The sequence below is a fragment of the Bison bison genome, unplaced genomic scaffold (assembly GCF_000754665.1).
Source record: "Bison bison bison isolate TAMUID 2011002044 unplaced genomic scaffold, Bison_UMD1.0 scf7180017864171, whole genome shotgun sequence".
In the NCBI taxonomy this organism is placed as follows: Eukaryota; Metazoa; Chordata; class Mammalia; order Artiodactyla; family Bovidae; genus Bison; species Bison bison.
Window position 1 is genome coordinate 4,985,508 of NW_011494743.1, and position 7,304 is coordinate 4,992,811.

Genomic DNA, 7,304 nt, shown 5'->3' on the forward strand with positions numbered 1-7,304 from the left:
CACGGCTAGGACTTCCAAAACTGTGTTGAATAATAGTGACAAGGGTGGAATCTTTGTCTTGTTCCTGACCTTAGAGAAAATGCTGTTTTTCATCACTGAGAGTGATCTCTCTGGGCTTGTCATATATGGCCTTTACTATGTTGAAGTAGGTTCCCTGTATGTTCTCTCTAGTTTTTATCATTGATGTTTGTCGAATTATTTTAAAAGCCTTTTCTGCATCTGTTGAGATGATCATATGGTTTTTATTCTTCACTTTGATAATATGTTATATCACATGATTGATTTGCATATATTGAAGAATATTTGCATTCCTGGGATAAATCATACTTGATTATGGTGTATGATCCATTTAAGATATTGTTGGATTCAACTTTTAGTTTCACTGACCTTTTTTTGTTTGTTTTCTCCATCTCTATTTCATTCATTTCTGCTCCTATCTTTATGGTTTATTTCCTATGGTTGATTTCTAGTCTCACAGCACTTAAGACCCACTGGCCTTTAAAGCCAATTGCTCTGGGGACTCCTCCCCCAAGTCCCAGATTCCCAGGTTGGGATACCTGATATGGGGCTCAGAACTCTCACCTCTGTGGGAGAACCTCTATGATATAATTATTTTTCAGTTTGTGGGTCACCCACCTGGCGGGTATGGGATTTGATTGTATTGCAAGAGCCCCTTCTAACATCTAGTTGTGGCCTCTTCCTTGGGTGTAGACTGACTTTTTGGTAGGTTTGATACTTTTTGTCAATGGTTGTTGAACAGCTAATTGTGATTTTGGTGTTTTTGCAACAGGAGGTGAACTCAATCCTTCTACTTCTTGGAGATCCTAGAGAGAGTCACCAAATGCCAGGCAGGGTCACAGGGCAAAACACGAGATGGTCAGAAGGCAGAAGACAAACATCCCAAATGATTTTTTGACAAGATCTCAAAGTAATTCATGGGTAAAATATTTTTTTTTTTTCAACAAATGATGTTGGGACAATTCGAGATCCTTAGGCAAAAAAATAAGCTTGCTCCTAAATCTCATACCTTATAGAAAAATTAACTGAAAAAATAAATCTAAATAGAAATATTGCTATATAAAAATTTTAGAATAAACCATAGAAGAGACTCTTCATGACTTGAGGTTAGGTGAAGAGCTTTTAGACATGACACCAAAAGCACAATCCATAAAAGGACACATGATAAATTGGACTCCACTAAAATTTAAAACTCTTAGCCTGCAAATAACACCATCAAAATGAATGAAAACACAAGCTACAGAGTGGTAGAAAATATTTATAAATCACAAATCTTACAAAGGACTTGTGTCCAAAATATATAAAAAGTTCTTAAAACCAAATTTAAAAAAAAAAGGCATGGGCATTTTATTAACAGTGATATATAGCTGGCACATAAGCACATGAAAAGATGTCTTGTTCAATATCATTATCCATTAGATAAGTGGTATGTCAGCATGGTTTTAATTTGAAATTATCTATCTGAAGGCAAAAATTAATAATACAATTCTGAGTGTTGGTGAAGACATTGAGAAACTGGAACTCTTTACATTTTTGGTGGGAATGCAAATATTGAAAATAGTTTGCCTGTTTGTTATAATACATTTTCTTATAAACTTGTATGTATCATATGGCCTAGCAATCCACTGCTGGTTATTTACTGTAGAGGAATGAATATTTATGTTCACATGAAACCTTTACATGAATGTTTGTAGCAGCTCTGCTCATAAATGCCCCAAAATGTGAACAACCCAAATGTCATTCATCTAGCAAATGGATAAAGAAACTGTGGTTCACCTAGATAATGGAATTGTTGTTCTTGTTGTTCCATTGCTCAGTAGTGTCTGACTCTTTGCAACCCCATGGACTGCAGCACGCCAGGTTTCCCTGTCCTTCATTATGTCCTGGAGCTTGCTCAAACTCATGTCCATTGAGTAGGTGATGCCATCCAGCCATTTCATTCTCTGCCACCCTCGTCTCCTCCTGCTCTCAGTCTTTCCCAGCAGAGGGTCTTTTCCAGTGAGTCAACTCTTTTGCATCAGGTGGCCAAAGTATTGGAGCTTCAGCTTCAGAATCATTTCTTCCAATGAATATTTAGGGTTGATTTCCTTTAGGATTGACTGATTTGATCTCCTTGCTGTCCAGGGGACTCAAGAGTCTTCTCCAACACCATAGTTCAAAGGCATCAATTCTTCAGTGCTCAGCTTTCTTTATGGTTCAACTTTCACATTCATACATGACTACTGGAAAAACAATAGCTTTGACTGTACAGACCTTTGCTGAAAAAGTGATGTCTCTGCTTCTTAAAATACTGTCTAGGTTTGTCATTGCTTTCTTTCCAAGGAGCAAATGTCTTTTAATTTCATGGCTGCAGTCACTGTCCACAGTGATTTTAGAGTCTAAGAAAATATAGTCTCTCACTGTTTCCATTGTTTTCATATCTATTTGCCATGAAGTGATGGGACCAGATGCCATGATCTTCATTTTTAGAATGTTGAGTTTTAAGTCAGCTTTTTCACTCCCCTCTTTCACTTTCATCAAGAGGCTCTTTAGTTCTTCGCTTTCTGCCATAAAGGTGGTATCATCTGGATATCTGAGGTTATTGATATTTCTTCTGGCAATCTTGACTCCAGCTTGTGTTTCATCCAGCCTGGCATTTCATATGATGTAGTCTGCATAGAAGTTAAATAAGCAGGGTGACAATATACCACCTTGATGTACTCTTTTCCCAATTTGGAACCAGTCTGTTGTTTTATGTCTGGTTTTAACTGTTGCTTCTTGACCTGCATACAAGTTTCTCAGAAGGAGGTAAGGGGGTCTGATATTCCCATCTCTTTAAGAATTTTCTGGTTGATTGTGATCTATGCAGTCCAAAGCCTTTAGCTTTAGTCAATGAAGCAGAAATGGATGTTTCTCTGGAATTCTTTTGCTTTTTCTGTGATCTGTGTTCGCAGTTTGATCTCTGGTTCCTCTGCCTTTTCTAAATCCAGCTTGAAAACTGACATATTCCAGTCCTGTGGCCACTGCTGAGTTTTCCAAATTTGTTGGCATATTGAGTAGTGCACTTTCACAGCATCATCTTTTAGGATTTGAAATAGCTCAGCTGGAATTCCATCACCTCCACTAGGTTTGTTTGTAGTAATGCTTCCTAAGGCCTACTTGACTTCACACTCTAGGATGTCTGGCTCTAGATGAGTGATCACACCATCATGGAAATCCGGGTCATTTGGACCTTTTTTGTATAGTTCTTCCATGTATTCTTGCCATCTCTTCTTAATATCTTCTGCTTCTGTTAGGTCCATACCATTTCTGTCCTTTATTGTGCCCTTATTTACATGAAATATTCCCTTGGTATGTCTAGTTTTCTTGAAGAGATCTCTAGTCTTTCCCATTCTATTGTTTTTTTCTATTTCTTCGCATTATTCACTTAAGAAGGCTTTCTTATCTCTCCTTGCTATTCTTTAGAACTCTGCATTCAGTTGGGTGTATCTTTCATTTTCTCCTTTGCTTTTCCCTTCTCTTCTTTTCTCAGCTCTTTGTAAGGCCTCCTCAGACAACCATTTTGCCTTCTTGCATTTCTTTTTCTTTGGGATGGTTTTGGTCAGTGCCTCCTGTACAGTGTTATGAACTTCCATCCATAGTTCTTCAGGCACTCTATCTATCAGATCTAATCCCTTGAATCTATTTGTCACTTCCACTGTATAATCGTAAGGGATTTGATTTAGGTCATACCTGAATGACCTAGTGGTTTTCCATAATTTCTTCAATTTAAGTCTTCATTTTGCAATAAGGAGCTAATGATCTGAGCCACAAGTAGCTCCAGGTCTTGTTTTTGCTGACTGCATAGTGCTTCTCCATATTCGACTGCAAAGAATATAATCAATTTGATTTTTGTATTGACCATCTGGTGAGGTCCATGTGTAGAGTTATCTCTTGTGTTGTTGGAAGAGGATGTTTGCTATGACCAGTGCGTTCTCTTGGCAAAACTCTGTTAACATTTGCCCTGCTTCATTTTTTACTCCCAGGCCAAAGTTCCTACTTTTACATTGGACTCTCCTGTGATGAAAGGACATCTTTTTTGGGTGTTAGTTCTAGAAAGTCTCGTAGGTCTTCATAGAAATATTCAACTTTAGCTTCTTCGGCAATAGTGGTTGGGGCATGAACTTGGAATACTGTGATATTGAATGGTTTGTCTTGGAAATGAACTGAGATCATTCTGTCATTTTTGAGATTGCAGCCAAGTACTGCATTTTGTATTCTTTTGTTGACTATGAGGGCCAGTCCATTTATTCTAAGGGATTCTTGCCCACAGTAGTAGATATAATGGTCATCTGAATTAAATTCACGCATTTCCATCCATTTTAGTTAACTGGTTAATAAAATGTCAATGTTCACTCTTGCCGTCTCCTGTTAGACCACATCCAATTTACCTTGATTCATGGACCTAACGTTCCAGGTTCCCATGTAATATTGTTCTTTACAGCGTCAAACTCTACTTTCAGCACCAGACACATCCACAAGTAGGTGTTGTTTCTGCTTTGGCCCAGCCTCTTCATTCTTTCTGGAGCTATTTATCTGCTCCTCCCCAGCAGCATATTGGACACCTGCTGACCGAGGGGGCTAATCTTTCAGTGTCCTATCTTTTTGCCTTTTCATAATGTTCATGGGGTTCTCAAGGCAAAAATGCTGAAGTGGTTTGTTATTCCCTTCTCCAGTGAACCACATTTTGTCAGAACTCTCCACCATGACCCGTCCGTCTTGGGTGCCCTTGTATGGCATGGCTCAGAGTTTCACTGAGTTACATAAGGCTGTGATCCATGTGATCATTTTGGTTAGTTTTCTGTGATTGTGGTTTTCAGTCTGCCCTCAGATGGATGAGGATAAGAGGCTAGTGCAAGCTTCTTGATGGGAGGGACTAGCTTTGGAGAAAACTGGGTCTTGCTCTAGTGGGCAGGGCCATGCTCAGTAAATCTTTAATCCAATTTTCTGCTGATGAGTGGGGCTGTGCTTCCACCCTGTAGTCTGCAATCTCTATGGTAGGACTCATGGTGACCTCCGTCAAGAGGATTTATGCCAGCATGCCCCGTGGCTCCCAGCATCATTGTATTCAGTGCCCCTGACCCTGCAGCAGGCCACTGTCAACCCACGCCTCCACCTGAGACTGCTGGACACTCACAGGCAAGTCTGGTTCAGTCTCTTGTGGGGTCACTGCTCCTTTCCCCTGGGTCCTGGTGCACACAAGGTTTTGTTAATGCCCTCCAAGAGTTTGTTTCCCCCAGTCCTGTAGAAGTTCTGTAATCAAAACCTGCTCACCTTCAAAGTCAGATTCCCTGGGGATTCCCAGTCCCTTTGCTGGATCCCCAGATTGGGAAGTCTGTTGTGGGGCCTATAGTCTTCACAATAGTGGGAGAACTTCTTTGGTATAATTGGTCTCCAGTTTGTGGATCGCCCACTGGGCAGCTCTATGGTAGGGCTAATGGCGACCTCCTCCAAGAGGACTTAGGCCACACGCCACGCCTCCCAGGACTGCTGCTGCCAGTGCCCCTGTCCCCACGGTGGGCCACTGCTGACCCACACCTCCACCAGAGACCCTCAAGCACTCACAGGCAGGTCTGGCAATGGAATAATCTCAGCAATAAGAAGAAACAAGTTGCTGATAAACACAAGTTAGATAAGTTTTAAACACTGTGCTGGAAAAGATTATGTACTCTTTTATTCCATTTATATGACATTATTTTAAAAATCTTAAAAAAAATTAATTTACTTTTTGCCTCTGCTGGGTCTTTGTTGTTCCACACAGATTTTCTCCAGTTGTGGCGAGTGGGGTTTACTGTTAGTTGTGGGGCACGGGCTTCTCATTGCAGTGGCTTCTCGTTGCAGGGCACAGGCTCTAGGGTATGCAGTTGTGGCTTCCTCAGCTGTGGTGTGGGGCTTCTTGAAAAGACGAACTATGGGGATTGAAGAAAAAAATCAATGGTGGTTAGGGACTGTAAGGGAAAGAGAGTGACTACAAAGAAATCAAACAAAGGAGCTTTTGAGTACCCTTACTGTATTGGGCTTCCCTGATAGCTCAGTTGGCAAAGAATCTGCTTGCAATGCAGGAGGTCCTGTTCAATTCCTGGGTCAGGAAGATCTGCTGGAGAAAGGAAAAGCTATCCACTCCAGTATTCTGGCCTGGAGAATTCCATGGACTGTATAGTCCATGGGGTCTCAAAGAGTCGGACATGAATGAGTGACTTTCACTTCACTTACTGTATTGGTAGTTACATGAATCTATATATGTATCAAACTTCATTGAACTAAACACCCCCCAAATTTCCTAAATGTGGATTTTGCTTGGAGAGTCAAAGAGTATGCATTTAAGTTTCTAGATATGTATTCGCCTCGTGAAGGATTGTAATGTTTTACATGCCAGTCAGAAGCACCTGAGACTGTCTGTCTTCCCCATCACTGGTACTTACTGTTCTTTATAACCTTCTCTAGTTAGATAGGTATAAATGTTAGATGGAATTTTAAAAGGTATATGTGTGTGTGTGTCTAGCAAGCAGTCTTCAGCTCTAGTTTGTTTTGAGTTGCATGTCCATCTCAGGTCACATTGTTAAATGCCTTTTAATATTATAAATTGTCTTTGTTTGTTCCTATGTAGGTATAGAATAAATTTGCCAACAGTGTCATTTCTGGAATAAGCACGATGATTTCTGCTGCTGGGTTGTTTGAGCTTGAGGAGGTAATAATGAACCCTATCAGAGACTCCTATACATTTGTTACTCTTTCTCTTAGAACTGAAAGAGATCTCTGAAATAAAACCTTGTCTATTATTGTGGCTGTCACAGAATGCCATTGTAAACCCTTGAAATATAAAGATATAACCAAGAGAAATGTCCAGGTGAGGGTGAGAGTTGTTTCCTACGCAAAGGATCACATGACTAAGTGTGAGTTCCTGGCAAAAATTTACAAGAAGGCCTCTGTAAGCAGGTCTTGTCTGCACTCCACCCATGTCCTCTTAGATTCAGGTACCATTTTTTGGCATTTGACTTCTCAGTGTGTTCAGTTCAGTCGCTCAGTCATGTCCGACTCTTTGCAACCCCATGAATCGCAGCATGCCAGCCCTCCCTGTCCATCACCAACTCCCGGAGTTTACCCAAACTCATGTCCATCGAGTTGGTGATGCCATCCAGCCATCTCATCCTCTGTCGTCCCCTTTTCCTCCTGCCCCCAATCCCTCCCAGCATCAGAGTCTTTTCCAATGAGTCAACTCTTCGCATAAGGTGGCCAAAGTATTGGAGTTTCAGCTTTAGCATCAGTCC